Source organism: Hypanus sabinus, chromosome X2, assembly GCF_030144855.1.
Source record: "Hypanus sabinus isolate sHypSab1 chromosome X2, sHypSab1.hap1, whole genome shotgun sequence".
NCBI classification, from domain to species: domain Eukaryota; kingdom Metazoa; phylum Chordata; class Chondrichthyes; order Myliobatiformes; family Dasyatidae; genus Hypanus; species Hypanus sabinus.
This window is the reverse complement of record NC_082739.1, coordinates 12,510,165-12,529,159: the sequence shown is the minus strand read 5'-3', so window position 1 is coordinate 12,529,159 and position 18,995 is coordinate 12,510,165. Positions and strand designations below refer to the sequence as shown.

Below are 18,995 nucleotides of genomic sequence, written 5' to 3'. Positions count from 1 at the left end.
GCAGACTAAAATAATCCCAAATACTGGAGAAATTGTGGTCAAAAGCTTAGCCTGGCATCTGTTGGAATCCACCTCAATGGCAAAAGGGCATGTCACCATAATATCAGCTGGAAGTCAGCACGATTTATGAAACAGTATTTAAAGCAGTCAGTCGTATCAACAAGGTAACTAATGAATACAGTACATCTAGATTACAGTAAGCAGACTATCAATCCAAATTACTTCTGAAAACCACAAGTTAATTAAGATATGCTGAACTTCCATACAAGTCCGCATTATTGGCCTAGACTGTCCTCTAAACCTGCACCAGATTAAACAGGTGCAGGATCAGTCCTTATTCCATGCCCCGAGGGAAAGGAGCAAGTTTCAATTGATATATTTTTGAATTAAGTTAAAACATGTTTAGTTAACTTAGAAAAAATTAAAAATGAAATTTATCTTAAATTTGAAAGTGTTATTAATTGAATTTTAGTCCAATTAAGAGATTGTTAGAGACAACTTCAGACATTCAGCTGACAGAGAACTATGCTTCCATTTTCAATAGGAAGGCAGAGCACTCCCGTTCCTGCATAGATGCTGCTCAACCACTGAGTTCCTTCAGCAGCTTATTTTCTGCTTGAGATTCTAGCATCTGCAATCTTTGTATTGTCATAAGCCATGATTTTATTGAATAACAAGTCAGACAAGGGATTTTATAGCCTCCTTCAGTTTGCCTCTCTTATTCTAACCAAGCTTGTGGTTTCTCACAAATCAATCAAAAAACAAAGTTATATTGCATAATGTAGTCAGAAATTGTTAGGCTTAAAGACCAGTGAGTGCGTCTATGATTTAACATTGATCGATTGTTGGAACATCCACAATGTCAAAGTTAGATAAGATTACATTATTAGCACGAATGCAGTTAAAAGGACCCAAGAATATATCCAACTATCTCCATTTTAAAATTAACTTTATAAATATTAATGTTTCCAAGCAATTTATCTGAAAATTATAGACAAAAACAGACAAAAAATAGAATTCAATTTATAACAAACAAAAATGAAAACTGACAACTGCAGGGCAAAATACGAGGAAAGCAATCTGCATACCCCTTCAATACATACAAAATGCTGGAGGAACTCAGCAGGCCAGGCAGCATCTATGGGGGGAAAAAAAAGTACAGTCCACATTTTGGGCTGGATTTCCATCATCTGCAGATTTTCTTGAGTTTCTGCATACCCCTTCCACTACCTACCTTATTAACAGGATCTCTATACATAAAGGAACAAAGGAAACTGGACACTATCACTCAACATCCTTGCTTCACCTGTATACATTAACTCATTCTGGTTGTGATTAAATTTCATTTGCTGCCTTTCTGTGCAACCAAACAAATCATTTAAATTTTCCTGCAGTCTAAAGCTTTCATCCTCACTGTGCACCAACTGTTTTGTCCAATTCATTGATATATTAAAAAAAGATCTCAAAATCAAGTATTATTCTTTAACTCCTACCAATTGCCAATAGTTTACTAACTTGCTACATTGGTCACTTCAAAGCCTTGCTGAAATTCACATAGACCACTAATTCCAATCTACCCTCCTTGGCATCAAAAAACTAAAATTGATCTTCACTTATAAAGCACATCGTTTTCGTTGCAGATCTGCCCTCTTCAAAATAAAGGTGCATGTCGTTCCTTAGAATGGATTTCAATAATATGCCAAATTTAAAGCAACTGGGAGGCAATTATTTGTTTTTTCTTTTTAAAAACAATATCATACTATCAATCCACTAATCTTTCTGTACAAATCCTGCAGCCACAAAGGTTTAAAAAATGTAGTGCTAGCCCCTGCTATTTCCTTTCTTTTTAAAGCCTGTGATGTAGTCAAACTGGGTATGGCAATTTACACTTTTTCAGAAGGCGATAAACTGCCTTTAAAGTGAATATTATAATCACAGTTGAAGAGAAATTAAAGACAAAGCAGGATAATCCCCTTCTCAAAAATCCATTACAAAATATTAAAAACTGGATACACATCTTCCATAATCTCCTTTGAAACCCTAATTGGCCATGCACATTACCAGTTATGTACTAAAAAAGATTTTTAAAAAATTTTTCTCAATCACGTTTGCCAAGATTTCTTTCAGAACTCTTTCCTAATTTCCTTTTTAAAATGTTAACACTTTCTATGCTCTTCCACGATTTCTATCAAAAGCTTGCTACCTTGCCTCATCATACTACCTACAAACTTCGTAGTTAAGGGATCTAGATTTCAATTTCATTATTTTACTGGGAACAAATTTACTGCACACCCTGTAAATGATTCTGAATTCATCCCAAAGAATGTTGAGCCTACTACTGCTAGATTCCTTTTCAGTTAACATCCATTTTATCTGTTGTAGCCTGTAACACCAGTGGTAGCTTGTTTAGTGGTCAGGTTGGTTTTCCAGGATGTGAGCAGTGCCTTTCTGTCAGACAAACAGCCATTAAGCATTTTCCTTTGCTCCTTTGCATAAACCTCCAACTTTGCTACTGTTGCATGCTGATATCCCAGGAATCTGACACAAATCATTACCATGGCATACCATGGAAAGGCTTCCTGTGTGGGCCAGAGTGGGCAGTCCAGCTTCTGAGTCAAAATACAGGGCTCAGACACTGCCCTGTGTGGACCATTGGTAGAGAATTCCAGTGAATTCTGCACATTAACAGATTGCAAAGATCCCATGATTTCATTAATCATGTTTCTTTGCTATAGTTTTCCCAGCCAGCATTTTTTCATGGCAATAAGCTCAAAGGCTAGCAACTACAAACTTACAACCAGATAAGTGTGAGAGAGTAAATTACACAGGGTATTTGATTCTATCAGATCCAACTGGATTACGATTATTGCCCAAAAAAATGCTTAAATAAACTTAATTACTTCCCCATTTGTTGGTCTTACTGCATGTAAACATTTGAATTATTGAAACCAACTCTACAATCTTTCTAAATTAAAGCACACAAAATGTCAAATGGGTAAACCAGTGCAGTTAAGAACTTTGCACTGATGTATTTCAATGCAGGCGGAACTTTGATTTTAGTGTGGAAATTAAAACTTCATTTTATAGAAAAAAATTAGAAGAATTTCCATCCAGAGAACAATGATTTTTTGGAACTGCTTAAGAGGACTGTAGAGATCAGTCACTAAGCATATTCAACTCCATACATTTTCAGGTATAATCAAGGAAATCAACTTTGGAAAGTGACACTTTCCAAAAAAAACAGAATTTCATTCCACCCAAATGTACATTCTTACAAGTTTTCTCCATACTGGCAACTAGAAAATTGTGATTAGGACTGCATCGCTGAAATGGAAACAAATGACAATATAGAAACAAGTGTAACTAAAGGGGTCAGGGGGTAGGGAGAGAAAGCAGGTACAGGTTTCTGAGTTGGATGATCAGCCATGATCATACTGAATGGCGGTGCAAGCTCGAAGGGCAGAAGGGCCTACTCCTGCACCTATTTTCTATGTTTCTGTGTATTGACATATCTAGACAGACGTTCCAGATCTAATCATTTAAAGAGGCTGGACGACTCATACCAAAGATGCAAAAAAAATTAATATATGCAGATTACAACCCTGAAATTCGTCTTCCTCAGTGACGAAACAAAGAACCACCCCGTTCAAAGAAAACGTCAATCCCCTTTCACGCGCAAAAAAACGTACCAACGGAAAAAAAAGGAAAACAGAGAATATAAAACAGTGTCAAAAGATATGTTTTAGTACAGTTCAGCTCAGTGTGTTCGTTCTCTGGAGGCCGTCCCGATTTAAAAAGAAAATCGCCTAATAGTAACAAGAAAAAGAGCGACCAGAACTGGAACTAGAACACATCCTAAACCCGAATTAGAGTCCAAATCTATAATCCGTGTCGATTAAACCTTGCTCTGGCAGCATCCGCCGACAGCATCGGGGGAGGGGGGGGGGGGGGAGAAAGAAGAGAGAGATCGACCTTTCATTGGGAATTTTTAAAAAAACCCTTCATCTTTTTACCTTGAAGACGGTACAGTGGCGCATTATAACTTATTACATCACAATATAATCAGCATTCATAATGACATTTAAAATGGATAACTGGCAGGTATTTTGTAAGATTCCTACTGGCCACTTAACTCACCCACCGAAATATTTGTCTTACAAAAGTTTGAGTTGTCAAATTTAATTATGAAGAAACTCAACGTTATAAAAACCTGCTCTAAACTTCTACTGCACGGAAGCACAATTCATTAATGCCAATCAAAACAACTGCAGCAAGTTCTACTGATAAGTGTTCATATGATCACCATACAAAATCAACCTACCAAATTTCAGAAGGGCTCCAGTTCTAATGAATTTCTCCCACCCACCACACTGAAACTGTACATTAGACGGAAGAAATAAAAACAATTGATTTTGAATGAGAATCTACAGAAAATAATACAGGAGGATCTTCATCAAAACTAAAACGCCACCCAGACTAAATACATACTTTATAAAGGAGGAATCAAAAAGGAGACAGGGAATTGATTGAGGCATTTCTTCCCCAACATAACTACATGTAAGATTTTATAAAGTTTATATTACTTCATTCCAATATATTCCCATGAATCCATTGGTTAAAATGCATATTTTACAATAAAAACAAACGTTGATAAATGAGATTAAAATTGTAAAACTTCTTATATCCTTCAAGAATGCGAATTTAAATGATTAAATATATAGCGAATACCAAGCAGAGCGTAATTATTACATGCTACGTTAACCCTACTTTAAAGTAAACAATTACCCAATAGCTTAAAATTAAGCAATTAATAGTTACAAACTACAGTACCTCCTCCAATTAAGTTTATTTTAAAAATGGCGATTTTATACGCAAAACACATTACACGTCACATTGGTGACAGAGGCGGAAATTAAGACTGGATTAGAAAACACAGCTTCAAAGTGTAAACAGAAACGCGGTTGAAAATATAGACACAGAAAAACAACCAGTTCTATTGGAAAACGGACAGAGAACGAAGCATGTCCGGGATTATGGTGTGGGGAAGAGTCCCGGGGTAAATGGGGCAATATTTACAACACATCTCTCTGGGCTTCCTTACGTGTCCTGTCACTTCGGAGGGAAGGAGACGGCACAAACCCAAACATTTCTCTACCATGTACCCAGGACAGAAACTTAGTAGAAATTAACAATAATTTTTAAGGTATTTACCAAAAAAAAACTACGAAGAACGTCATTGGGAATAACCTTAAACACAAAATGACATTTAAAACACGACTGAATACGCATTTAAAAAAACGCGAAAGACTTTTGGGCCTTGCACCAACGGAAGAGAAGAAAAAATAATCAACTTCCTACGCAGCTTTATAAATAAAAGCCGGGGAAGTGCTGTTCTCAAAAATAAAGGCATATCCTTAGACCTAATGCTTCATCAGAAGAATTTAAGAGAAAATACTTAAAAACAAACCCGAGATGGCGGCGATTTCGCTCCGATTTGCCTTACATTTACTCTCTTTTTTTGTCTCACAGCTCTGCCCGATTCCAATATGGCGTCTTTCCCTCAACCCCCCTAACGTCATCAAGGGAGCATTGAATATATCACATCAATTATTAAAGCCATCGCGCCCGGTTACAAAACCATCGTTACCTCACGAAACTCCACAAATTAACTACAAGCTATACTAAAATGGAGGCAATTTCGAATTTAATTTAAGTTTAGTGCAGGGGGGAGGGAGAACGGGGAATGTCACGTGACTGCCATTTCGTCAAGCTAGATGTATACTGTACTGACTTTTTCCCTGATAAGGCCAGATTGTATTATTATTATTTTCAGTTATGTGTTTCTCTCCTTCTCTGTCTTATTCTCCCCCCTCTTCCGCGCGGTTTGTTTCTGTTTATTCTGTTTATTTCTCCTCTCTGCTTCTGGTCGTTAGTTGCCTTACTGTTCTGTGTTCGCGCCCTCTCCTGGTTGTTCCACTTTAAGGTCTGCGAAGCGTTGGAGACTTAATTTGTACATATTGTCCATTCCATTTGAGGAAATACCTGATAAACAAGTCACTTTTAAGGTTGTCTGAGCATAAAGCCTGTATGCTCAGCATGGGAATGATTTGACAGTGCTGTGACAAAGATCTAAAAAAACCTCTGGGGTATTTTCCTTGTGTGCATGTACACTGTCTGCTTAAATGGACAACACGCCAGTCTTATTCAAGATTTTGAGTTTTATATTCAAGTCTCATTCTACAGCCTTGGGAAGAAATTTCCAAGGTAAAACTATTGCAATTCTTGAGGGAGTTTCGATGTTAATTTGGGAATTTGCCTGTAGGAATGCTTGGGTGTGTGGGCTAATTATGACACCCTCAAAATGTTTTGTAAGCATATTATTATTTGTGGGAACTTGTTTTGTGCGTATTGATTGTCACATTTCCTCTATTACCTTCATGACCACACTTCAGAACTACATAAATGCATGTAAAATGTTCTTGGCAAAAAAGCCCCATGTAAAGATTTTTTTCCTAAATATAACACAGTTCATTATCATATTGCTCTCCTAGGTGGTTTGGTTTGTACACATTGGATGCTCTGTTAGCTGCATTACCACAGTAATTATACTTCAAAAAAGTGATTATCATTTGAAGTTGTGTGAACTGTGAGTTTCTACAGTAACACTACATGTTCTAGAGTAGGCTTTGCTTGATTGAACACAGCCATTCTCAAACTGAACTGCAGTCTCCAGTACAATATTCAAAGGTGAAACTAGTTCAAAGTAACTTTATTATCTAAGTATGTATATGTCACCATTCACTTTCTGAGATTCATTTTCTTGCAGGCATTCACAGTAGAACAAAAAAATACAATGCAATCAATGAAAAACTGCACACTAAGATTGACAACCAATGTGAAAAAAAGACAAATTGCAATACAAAAAAAGCAAATAATAATAAATAAATAAATAAATAATATTGAGAACATGAGTTGAAAGTGGGTCCATTGGTTAGTGAGTCCATCAGTTCAGTGTTGAGGTGAGAGAAGTTATACATGCTGGTTCAGGATACTGATGGATGAAATGAACATTCTCTCCTTTAGATTATCTCATCCTATCTCAAAAGTGTTTTAATGGTGTGGCCCAGTGATTAAAAGAGGTTGAAGAATATTGCTATCCACTACCCTAGAACCTTCAAGCTCCTACAATGGTGTGGATAACTTCTCTCACCACAATGCTGAACTGATTCCACAACTTTCAGATTCACTTTTAAGGACCCTACAGCTCATATTCTTAGTATTTCTATTCCCATAACTTGCCTTCTTTTGCGCATTGCTTGTTTATTAGTCTTTGATATGTGTAGTTTTTCATAAATTCTATTGTATTTCTTTAGCTCTACTGTGAATGCCTGCAAGAAAATGGATCTCAAAATAGTATATGGTAAGGGACTTTGATAATAAATTTACTTTGATTTTGACTTGGCTTTGACAGAGTCGCAACTCATTTTCAGACTTTCTGACACGGTTAGAGCCATTTCCTCCGCTGTCTGTAATAATACAACCATCTCTTTTAGAACCAAATGGTAATGGGATGAAAATGATACCAACTCTTGAAGTGAGTTCAAAAACCTTTGGTGGGGAAGGTTCAGGTTACCTGTACCTAGCAGAAAATGATTTGATACAAGAAGTTCAGCTTTGTGGGGACCAATGCTTACGTTTGTCAATGATAATAGGAAAATTTAGTACCATGTGTAGCATGTATTTCATCTAACACACCATTTCTTCCATATTCCACCAAAGTGGGTAGCAGAGGAGCATTGAAATTTTTTTACCTTATCTAGGTACTGTAGGCACATGTACAACTCTTATTCTCCTGTTCATAAATTAGTTCTATAATTGCTATAGCATACTGCTTGATGGTCCTGATGACTGACTAAATGCCAGAAGGAGCTGAGAAACTGATCTATGTTCAGTAAGTGAGCAACTTTGATGTATACAATACAGAAAACAAGAACTGGTAAATAAGCACCTGCAATGCTTAGGATGAATGATCAATCATGTTTAGTATACTGAAAATGTTAACTGTCATGAATCACTGGTAGCTTGTAAGCCTCCATGCAACATCAAGGTAATTCAACCATTTTAGGGAATTTTGGGAGAGCCCTTCATCTTCAACCATTTGTTTTTCCTAATGCTATTCTCAGACTTCTGAAAAGCTCTTTTAAGTCTCAATGTGGAACACATACCCATGGATTTTATGAATGATGAGCCATGAAAAGGCAGATTGAGATGCAACCGTGTATTTACAAAAGGTAAAAGTTGGTCTCAAAATGCCAGTCAACATCATTCCTTAGTAACAAACTACTCTGCTGGAAGAACTCAATGACTCAAGCAGGATCTGAGGGAGGAAAAGTATTGTTGACGTTTTGGATTGAAACCTTGACTGGATGAACTTTCCAGAAATTTTCGACGAGGGTTTAACCCTGAACTGATGACAGCAAGGAAGCAGGTCAGGACTTTTGCCACCAAAGTAGATCAGGATGCGATTAACTCCATGCCATCAGGAGTGGAGATTGCTGATGGATCAGTAGCTTCTTCTAGCAGTCTCTATACCACAGCAACAGCTGGCCTATATTTGTGGAAGAGTCTGCAAATCCCATATTCCTCTCAACCATCTTCAAAATGAAGTGAAAATAAGTTATCCCCTTTCCCTAACAATTTTAGAAAAAGCAAGTTTGTATCACTTGCTTTTTGTCATAAAACTTGTCATAAATATGACAAAACGTGAATTAATGTTCCTTGTTTCAGGCTCTCCGGCAACTAGATCATACTTAAAGTGAAAGATGCATTCCTCAGTAATCTGAGGTATAGAACACGTCATCCAAATCTAGTTGTACATTGTTCGATGCGCATTGTAATTTTTAGTAAATTTAGTATACTGCCTGAGTATCCTGTTTATGACTGTTACGTTGAGAATTGGTCCATTTTCATGGGAGTTTGCAATGGGTTGCGAGATTTTGAGAGGCGTTTGGCTGGATAGCATATACCTGCAGACATCTTTAATGTCAAATGTTTCCAGAGATTGAGCATCAGTTATAATGCTGCGGTCAACATAGTAACAGACAGAAAACACCTGGGCTATTGAAAATGCGGTTTATTAAAGAGAACCGATTAAATATGAGTAAGGCATATTTGAATGGCAAATATCTGCATGTGAGGCAGTAATAGAATCATGACCTAGGAGAAGATTACGAACCTTAAAGGGGGAAGAGTTAAATTGAAATTTGCTGTAATTTGATAACAGAACGAGAATAATCAAGTAACGGGTCCCATTGCAAGCACTAGGTTCATGAAAAACACGGACAGCACGGAAAATTAGCTAACTATGATTATTCAAATTGTTGGTAAAGCATCACTAGGAATCATCTGATAATTATTGCAAGAAAAAATAGTCTGGAACAAGTTGATAGTAACTCTAACCTTGCAGAAGTGAATCACTGTGACAAAAATCCCTTCATCTTCCGTCCCAACTCAAACGTCCCATATTTCCCTGTAATAAATCCCTCCTTTTCTCGGGGAGTTCCGAGCCGTCACACCCTTTCTCACTTCCCACAGAGTTCCGATGTAACGATTATCCCTATTTGTTTCCAACACCAGCAGTTCGCCTGTGAACAGAGCCATCATTCGCGCACGGCTGAGTGCAGGACCAATCAGCGGAGACTAATTCCTCTCTGGCCCCAGCAACAGCAGCGTTACGGACCAATGAAAACACCCGTGTTAAAGTTAAAGCATTGCTCTGCCCACTTCCATGCAAAGCAAGCCAGGATAATTATTTTGTCATTCTAAACCGAATGTTCCGAACACTTCTGTATTTCCTAACGCCCTTAAAATGTATTAGCTTCATACTTACGATTATGTTTGGTATTTATATGTACTTTTTTGTGGAGAGGTTCTGCATTTCATGTGATCCAAAACGATGAAGCTGTTGCTAACTTCTCCCACATGTGATCTGAAAAGGATTTTGTGGAGCTGTAGCAAAAACCTCATGCTTGGTTTCCATTAGCCAATACCCTTCTTCATTTTTGTACCAGTTCAATGATTGTGTACATGGAATTTCTATTTAGTTAACGCCATTCCCACCTTTTCATGTTTAAAAAAATTCATATTCTTTAATGTTTTGCTTCATGTTTGCTTCCATTTTTTTTCATAGTCATACAGCACAGAAACAAATCCTTCAGCTGAACAGGCCCATGTTGTTAATGTACCTGCCTGAGCCATTTTCTCTTAGACAGGTACATGGGCTGAGGCATAATAATCAGGTTTAATTCAGATTCGTGTAAGGTGTTCATATTTTGGGAATACAAATGAGGATAGGACTTTTACAGCAATGATGAGTCTTTGAGGATTGTTGTAGAACAGAGAGACTGTGCAGCACAAGTATGTGGTTCCCTGAAAATGGCATTGCAGATAGACAGGATGGTGAAGTAGGCTTTCGGCACACTGACCTTCATCAGTCAGGGCATTGAAGGGTCAGTGTTGGAAAGTGTGAGCAGCTTTAAGATCCTGTGCGTCAACATCTCAGAGGACCTGTCCAGGGTCCAATACATGGATGCGATCATGAAGAAGGCATGCCAGAAGCTCTGTCTCATAAGAAGTTTGAGGAGATTCAGTATATTACCAAAAGACTTAAAAATGTCTATATATGTACAGTAGGGAGCATTCTAACTGGTTGCACTGCAGTTTGGTATGGAGGCTCTAATGCATAGGATTGCAAGAGGCTGCAGGGGGTCATAGACTCACTCTGCTCCATTATGGGCATACCCTTCCCACCATTGCAGATATCTTCAAGAATAGCATCCATCACTAAGGACCCTCACCATCCAAAACATGCTCTCTTCTTATTACTACTATTGGGGAGGAAGTACAGGAGCCTGAAAATCTACACTCAATGATTCCGAAACCGCTTCTTCCCCTCACCCATTAAATATCTGAATGATCTATGAACACTACCTCATTATTGCCTTTTTTGCATAATTTATTTTTATAATTTATCAATTTTTATGTCTTTGAATTGTATTGCTGCTGCAAACCAACAGGTTTCATGTCATATGTCAGTGATAGTGAATCTGAATCTGATTCTGTTGTTGAAACTCCACTCAACCAGGTGTCCTATCTCACTGCTGTAAGCTGACTCAATACTACCTGCAGTTTGCTCCAACAACAGTGGCAAGTTAGTAAATATGTATATAGCATTGGAGCTGTATCTGACCACACAGTCATGTGTGTATAGGGTATATTCTGCTCCTATGTCTTATGGTCTTATATAGCAGGGGGCTAAGCACAGCCTTTAAGTCCACCTGTTTCGATAATCAGCGATGAAGAGATGTTTTTACTAGTCCTCACTGACTGAGGTCTGTCAATGAGGAAGTCAAGGATTGATTTGCAGCGTAAGGTAGAGGCCCAGGTTTTAGAGCCTGTTGATAATTTTGGATGGAATGAGTGCCTTGAATGCTAAGCTCTAGTCAACAGACAACAGCCTGTCATGTATGTTCCTGTTGTCCAGATGATCTAGAGCAGAGCAAAGAGAGAAATTGCAATTAGCTAACTCTCTCTGAATCCCATACTATCTTATCTTCAATTACAATCTACCATGTGGAAGCTTATGAAATACTTTATTGAAGTCTATATGGATTATGTCTATCACCCTGCCTTCATCGAACTTCTTGGTTACTTCTTCAAAAAAGTCAATCAAATTCTTATCAAAACTCATATTTAATTTGCCAGCATCTCTATAATTTTATGCTTCCTTCTACTCTTTTTACAATGCTACCAATCTTTGCATTATTCTTATCTAAGGCACTGATAAATATATTAAATTGTTGAGATCCCAACAGAGATCATTGTGAGAAACTACCAACCATTTCCCTCCAATTTGAGTATTTTTTCTTCTTCATCATCTTTATGCTGCTTTTTTCCCCATTGCTGAACCCATATCTAAACAGGGTTCAAACTTTGTTTTTTTTTTAATTTCCAATCCTCATATTGGAACCCCATGACAATGAAACTCAAATATATATCTGTCCAATATTTTAAATGGATCATCAAAAAATAAGCTTGGTTTATCAGACATACAGAAGTCAAGTTTCTATAAATGCTCAGTAATTGACAGAGGCTAGCAAGGAATCTATTCAGAAACCTGAGCCTGAATTAATTGAACAGGTTGTGATTGAAAATAATACAGAGTGATGCCTCCTTTCATGTTTTCAGATTTGAGCTGTACATGTATACGTGATACTAGAGCAACCAATGTGTACCACGCCACTCTGACAATCTGAATAACAAGCCTGAGGCACTGAAGAATGTGGTAAAACAAATGGATCTGGGAATACAGATTCATAATTCATTGAAAGTGGCAGCACAGGTAGATAGGGTCGTAAAGAAAGCTTTTGGCACATTAGCCCTCATAAATCACTGTATTGAGTACAGGTGATGGGATATTATGTTGAAGTTGGATAAGAAGTTGGTGAGGCCTAATTTGGAGTATCGTGTGCAGTTTTGGTCACCTACCTACAGGAAAGATGTAAATAAGATTGAAAGAATGCAGAGAAAATTTACAAGGATTTTGCTGGGACTTGGGGACCTGAGTTCTTAGGAAAGATTGAATAGGTTAGGACTTTATTCCCTAGAATGTAGAAGATTGAGGGGAGATTTGATAGAGATATACAAAATTATGAGGTGTTTAGATAGGGTAAATGCAAGCAGGCTTTTTCCACTGAGGTTCAGTGGGACTACAACCAGGGGTCATGAGTTAAAGGTGAAAGGTGAAACGTTTAAGGGGAACATGAAAGGAAACTTCTTCACTCAGAGAGTTGTGAACACGTGGAATGAGCTGCCAGCACAAATGGTACATGTAAGCTCAATTTCAATGTTTAAGAGAAGTATGAATAGGTACAGGACATGGATGGTAGTGGTATGGAGGGCTATGGTCCCAGTGCTGGACAATGGGAGTATGCAGTTTAAATGGTTTCAGCATGGGCTAAAGGGAATGTTTTTCTACTGACTCTATGGCTGTAAGTATTCAGCCCATATGTGTACAGATTGGTAAAAATAGTTTATGGCTGAGGTACAATGAAAAACCTGTCTTGCTGTTCATACATATCAATTCATTACAACAGTGCATTGAGGTAATACAAAGTGCAACAATAATAGAGTGCAGAATAAAATGTTACAGTTACAGAGTAAGTGTAGTGCAGATTGGCAATAAGATGCAAGGTTGTAACAAGGTAGATTGTAAGGTCAAGAGTTCACTTTATCATACTAGGAGCTGTGCAATAATCCTATTATGTAAGCTGTCCTTGACCATGGTGGTATATGCTTTCAGGCTTTTGTATCATTTGCTTGATAGGAGAAGCAAGAAGAATGTCCAGAGTTGCTGGCTGCTTTACCAAAAGAGCAATAAATGTCGATAGACTCATGGAAGGGAGGCTGATTTCCATGATGTTCTAAGTTGTGTCCACACCTCTCTATAGTTTATTGCAGTCACAAGCAGAACAGTTGCCATACCAAACCAGAATGCATCCAGATAGGATGCTTTCCATAGCATATTGATAAAAATTGGTGAAGGTCAGGCATTGGTGAGCTTTCTTGGCTGTTGTGTCAATATTGACGGGGAGAAGCGGCTATTGGTGATACTCAGTCCAAGGAACTTGAAGCTCTCAATCCTCTGGATCTCAGCACTGTTGATGCAGACATGAGCATGTGCACCACACTCCTTCCTGAAGTCAATGACCAGCTGTTTTGCTTTGCTGACATTGAGGGAAAGATTGTTGTCATGACACCACATCACCAGACTCTCTATCTCCTTCCTGTGCTCCATCTCATCGTTATTTGTGATTCAGCCCACCACAGTGGTATCATCTGGAAACTTGGAGCTGGAGTCAGAGCAGAATCTGGCCATGCAGTCATGAGTGTACAGGGGGTAGAGTAAGAGGCTGAGGATGCAACGTCGTGGAGCACCAGTGTTGAGGATAACTGTGGCGGAGGTGTTGCTGCCTATCCTTACTGACTGTGGACTGTTGGTCAGGAAGTTAAGGATCCAATTGCAAAGGAAGTGCTGAGTCCCAGGTCTAGGAGTTTGGTGATGAGTTTACTTGGAGTTCTAGTATTGAAGATGGAAAAATAGTCAATAAACAGTAGTCTGATATGGGTGTCTTTAATCTCCAGATGCTCCAGAGAAGAGTGTAGACCATAAGACATAGGAACAGAATTAGGCCATTCAGCCCATTGAGTCCTCTCTGCTATTTCATCATAGCTGATAGTAGATCCCATTCAATTCCATACACCTGCCCTCTCACCATATCCCTAGATGCCCTGACCAATCAGGAATCTATCAACTTCTGCTTTGAATATACCCACAGACCTGGCCTCCACCGCAGTCTGTGGCAGAGCATTTCACAGATTCACCACCCTTTGGCTAAAAAAAAATTCCTCCTTACTTCTGTTCTAAAAGGTTGCCCCTCAATTTTGAGGCTGTGCCCTCTAGTTCTGGATACCCCTACCAGAGGAAACATCCTCTCTACATCCACCCTATCCAGTCCTTTCAACATTCGGTAGGTTTCAATGAGATCCCCACACATTCTTCTAGGTTCCAGTGAGTACAGGCCCAAAGCTGTCAAACGCTCCTCATATGTTAAACCATTCATTCCCAGAATCATCTGCATGGACCTCCTCTGGACTCCCTCCAATGACAACACATCCTTTCTGAGATATGGGGCCCAAAGCTGTTGACAGTACTTCAAGTGCGGCCTGACTAGTGTCTTACAAAGCCTCAGCATTATCTCCTTGCTTTTATATTCTATTCCCCTTGAAATAAATGCCAACATTGCATTTGCCTTCTTACCACAGACTGAACCTGTAAATTAACCTTCTGGGTATCTTGTAAGAGGACTCCTAAGTCCCTTTGCACCTCTGATGTTTGAATTTTCGCCCCATTTAGATAATAGTTCGCACTATTGTTCCTCAACCAAAATGCATTATCATACATTTTACAACAGTATTCAATCTGCCACTTTTTGCCCATTTTTCCAATTTGTCTATATCCTTCTGCAATCGTGTTGCTTCCTCAGCACTACCTACCCCTCCACTTACCTTCATATCATCCACAAACTTTGCCACAAAGCTATCAATTCCACTTTCTTAATCATTGACAAACAATGTGAAAAGTAGTGGTCCCAATACTGACCCCTGAGGAGCACCACTAGTCACGGGCAGCCAACCAGAAAAGCTCCCCTTTATTCCCACTTGCTGTCTCCTGCCTGTCAGCCATACCGCTAACCAGGCCAGTCTCTTTCCTGTAACACCATAGGATTTTATCTTGTTAAGCAGCCTCATGTGAAGCACCTTATCAAATGTCTTCTGAAAATCTAAGTAAATGACATCCACTACCTCTCCTTTGTCTACCCTGCTTGTTACTTCCTTGAAGAATTCTAACAGATTTGTCAGGCAAGATTTCCCTTCACAGAAACCATGCTGACTTTGACATATTTTATCATTAATCTCTAAGTACCCTGAAACCTTGTCCTTAATATTGGACTAATGCTTTCCCAACCACTGAGGTTAGGCTAACTGGCCTATAATTTCCTTTCTTTTGCCTTCCTCCCTTCTTAAAGAGTAGAGTGACATTTGCAATCTCATAGTCATTCAACAAATTCTCTCTTTTGCAATCCAACACCAACCTGATTTTCCCAATCCCCTTGCATATTGAAATCCTGCATTACAGTTGTGAGTGTAGTGCCAGGGAGATGGCATCTGATGTGGACTTGCTTTGGTGGTAGGTAAATTGGAATGGGTTGAGGTTGGCTGGAAGGCTGGAGTTAATGCATGCATGACTGGCCTTCTGAATCACTTCATGATGGTAGTCACCAGGCAGTAATCATTAAGACATGTTACCTTATTTTTCCTAGGTAGGTACCAGGATGATAGTGGTCTTCTTAAAGCAGATAGAAATCCCAGATTGAAGCAAGGAGGTACTCTCAACAGTTGATCAGTGCAAGGGCTAAGGACACAGCCAGGGTTACATTCTGGGACAGATGCTTTCCACAGGTTCACTACCTGGAAGACCGACCTTATGTTGACTATAGGTTCTGCTGTATTAGAGCTATCGTGATAGGCATAGAATGTATTATGCTCATCAGGAAGGGATGTGATGTCCCATTGTCTGCAATGCTGTGAGACTTCATCTTGTCCATTATAGCATGTAAGCCCTGCAACAACTGATGGCAAGTTTGGAACTCAATTTTGTTTCCACTCTGAGGACAATCTTCTCCAGAAGTGGCTTACCAGAACAAATTGTGAGTGACAGCGGACCACAATACACGTCAGAAGAATTCAGACTGTTCATGAAGAAAAATGGCATCAGACATTTCAAGTCAGTTCCTCACCACCCAGCAACAAAAGGGTTGGCTGAAAGATTTGTCCAAACCTTCAAGAAGTCTTAGCAATGGACAAGGAGGACGTTCCTCTACAGCACAAGGTGGACAACTTCCTTTTTGTGTATCGGAACTCTGTTCATGTGACGACAAATCAAACACCTGTTCATGAGCAGGAATCTGAGATCTCATATAGACCTCCTGAAACCAGATCTACAGAGGGAAGTACAGAATAAGCAATTCATCTGGTTGCCAAATAAATCAGCAAGGAGCTTCAAGGCTGGACAGGAAGTCCTAGCGTGTGATTACTGAGAAGACAAGTGGACGCCTGGTAGGATAGCTACAAGAACTGGACCGCTGATGTATACAGTGGATGCTGGAGATTGTACATGGAGACATTATGTGGACCATTATCTGGATGCTCAGCTGAGGAACATACCTAAGTCAACTGCATCCAACAAGACGGACACATTATAGCCACTAGACCTACCTCTCAGTGATGATCATGTCTCTGACAGCAACAGGACACCTGTAACAGTGAAAGTTGTCTTTGACAAGACACTGGCCAAACCTGATGCCATGCTACAGGTCCAAAAGTGCTGTCCTGAAAGAAACAAAGCACCACCCAAAAGACTGGATCCTTAGTATAGTTAAGTTAGTAGTGGACTGTTATTGAGAAAGCATGCTTATTTGAATATGGTTTGTTGAAGGGAAATTGATTGTTTTGTTACAAATAGTTTTATGTTACATTAATCTAAAGGGAGAGGAAATGTAATAATGGATCTATTTCTCTTAGTGCAATGACTCCCCTTCGCGCTAATTATTGACTAATAACTTACCCATGTGCATTGATCTGTTGTTCTCTCTTTCACTGCAAAGTGAATATACCAGTTAACCTCCCCTTCACATAAGTGCTTTTATTTAATCGATATGCAGTTGTACAGACTCAACACAGGAATGCCCTCTTCTGATTGTTACCTTCAAAGAGGAGGTACAGGAGCCTGAAGACATGCACTCAACATTTTAGGAACAGCTTCTTCCCCCCTTTGCCATCAGATTTCTGAATGGTTAATGAGTCCATCAATACGACCTCACTATTTTGCTTTCTTTTTGCATTATTTCTTTTATTTTTATCTATTCTTATTGCAATTTAAAGTATTTTAATGTATTGCATTGTACTGCTGCCACAAAACAAGTTTCACAACATGTGACAGCAATAATAAACCTGATTCTCATTCTTTTTGCCAGATGCAGCTGCAAGCTCCTTATCTCAGCTCTGAAGAGCACATTGCTTATCCTAGCCTGCCCAACATCAGCCCTCATAGGCAGCCTCTTCGTACTAAACTGTGCTTGCTTGAAGAGCACAAGTTTACACTCAAGTACCCAGATTCCTTGAACAGCAGTGAGCCATAGCATGGAGGGTAGACATTTGCACTAGGTTCCCGCCACGAGCACACAGCATGAACAGATGTCTTTTTTAAAGTGTCGTGAGTATGCATCTGCTACAGTTCAGACTGAAGACTGATAACACTATAGTCAGCACTCTGTGGGTAATGTTAAGCAGCATACCATTGTTGTGTCTCTAATGTGGTAGAATATCCAAAGACATTTAACAGGAGTAAATCAAACTAAATGAGTCCCATATTAATTCTTTTTTCATTCTCTCTTTCCCTTACCCACTGTGCTCACCACCTACATCTTTCCTTGTCTCTGAAGCACATAAGAATTGGAAGAATAAGCTACTGATCTCTTAGTGCCTGCACTAACCCGATGTCCCTTTATTTCCTAATTTCTAAAAACCTATTGATGTCTGTCTTAATGTACTGAACCTCCACATTCACCATCTAGTCTCTATCCTCAGAGGCTGACCTCTTACTTTAGATTGTGTCACCTGATTCTAGATGTCCCAGTCATGGACTCAGCCTATTTAATCTCTTCTTTATGTGTCAAATGTACCATCCCAAGAATCAAACTAGTGAACCTTTACTACATCATTCTTAATCAAAGAATATCTGGAATATAGGGAAACTATTTCCAATTCAAAACATTTTCAGATATGATCTCTGGGGAATCAATTGTTTTGGAACAATATGTTTCCATTCTTACAGTCAAGTCCTATTATAATAAAAGCCATCATACCTTTTTCTTTTCTAATTGTTTGCATTATCTCCCTGTTAACTGAGCAATTTATGTTCAAGGAACTCAGGTTCCCCGAACATCAACAACATTCTTCAGCCATTTAAAAAAATACTCCACTTTCCTACTTTTCCTGTCTAAGTGTATGACTTCACATTTCGCCACTTTATATTCCTGCCACTATATCCTTACTTATTAACTTTCATCTTCCTGAAGTCTATCGGATCTTCCTTGCAAACAGCTTTGGATCATCTGCAAACTTGGATAGATTTAAAGCCCTCATCCAGAGCATTGATACTGATTGGGGCCCAGCAGCAATTCCTGCAGCACTTCATTATTCATTGCTTCCCAACCCAGAAGTAACTTGTTTATTCACACTCTATGGGGTTTTTTTTTGTCCATTAACTAACTATAAATTATTCCAGTATATTACCTCCAATACCATATATTCTA

General features: G+C 38.8%; 1 protein-coding gene and 1 long non-coding RNA gene across 3 annotated transcripts in view; one reads left to right on the top strand and one right to left on the bottom strand.

Moving 5' to 3' along the window:
• ddx6 (DEAD (Asp-Glu-Ala-Asp) box helicase 6) overlaps positions 1 to 5,614 on the bottom strand; it is a 39,381-nt gene extending 33,767 nt beyond the window's left edge. The window contains exon 1 of one of the 2 annotated variants that reach the window (XM_059956960.1): positions 5,504 to 5,614. The gene's annotated coding sequence lies outside the window, so the exon portion shown is untranslated. Of the gene's footprint in view, positions 1 to 5,467 lie in introns of both variants that reach the window. The other variant, XM_059956959.1, reaches the window with a different exon arrangement.
• Positions 5,615 to 5,720: 106 nt separating this feature from the next.
• On the top strand, positions 5,721 to 10,850 carry LOC132385146 (uncharacterized). Its single transcript, XR_009509095.1, has 3 exons — positions 5,721 to 6,264; positions 7,374 to 7,420; positions 9,637 to 10,850. It is a non-coding gene; the product is annotated as an uncharacterized LOC132385146 (long non-coding RNA).
• The last annotated feature ends 8,145 nt before the right edge of the window (positions 10,851 to 18,995 follow it).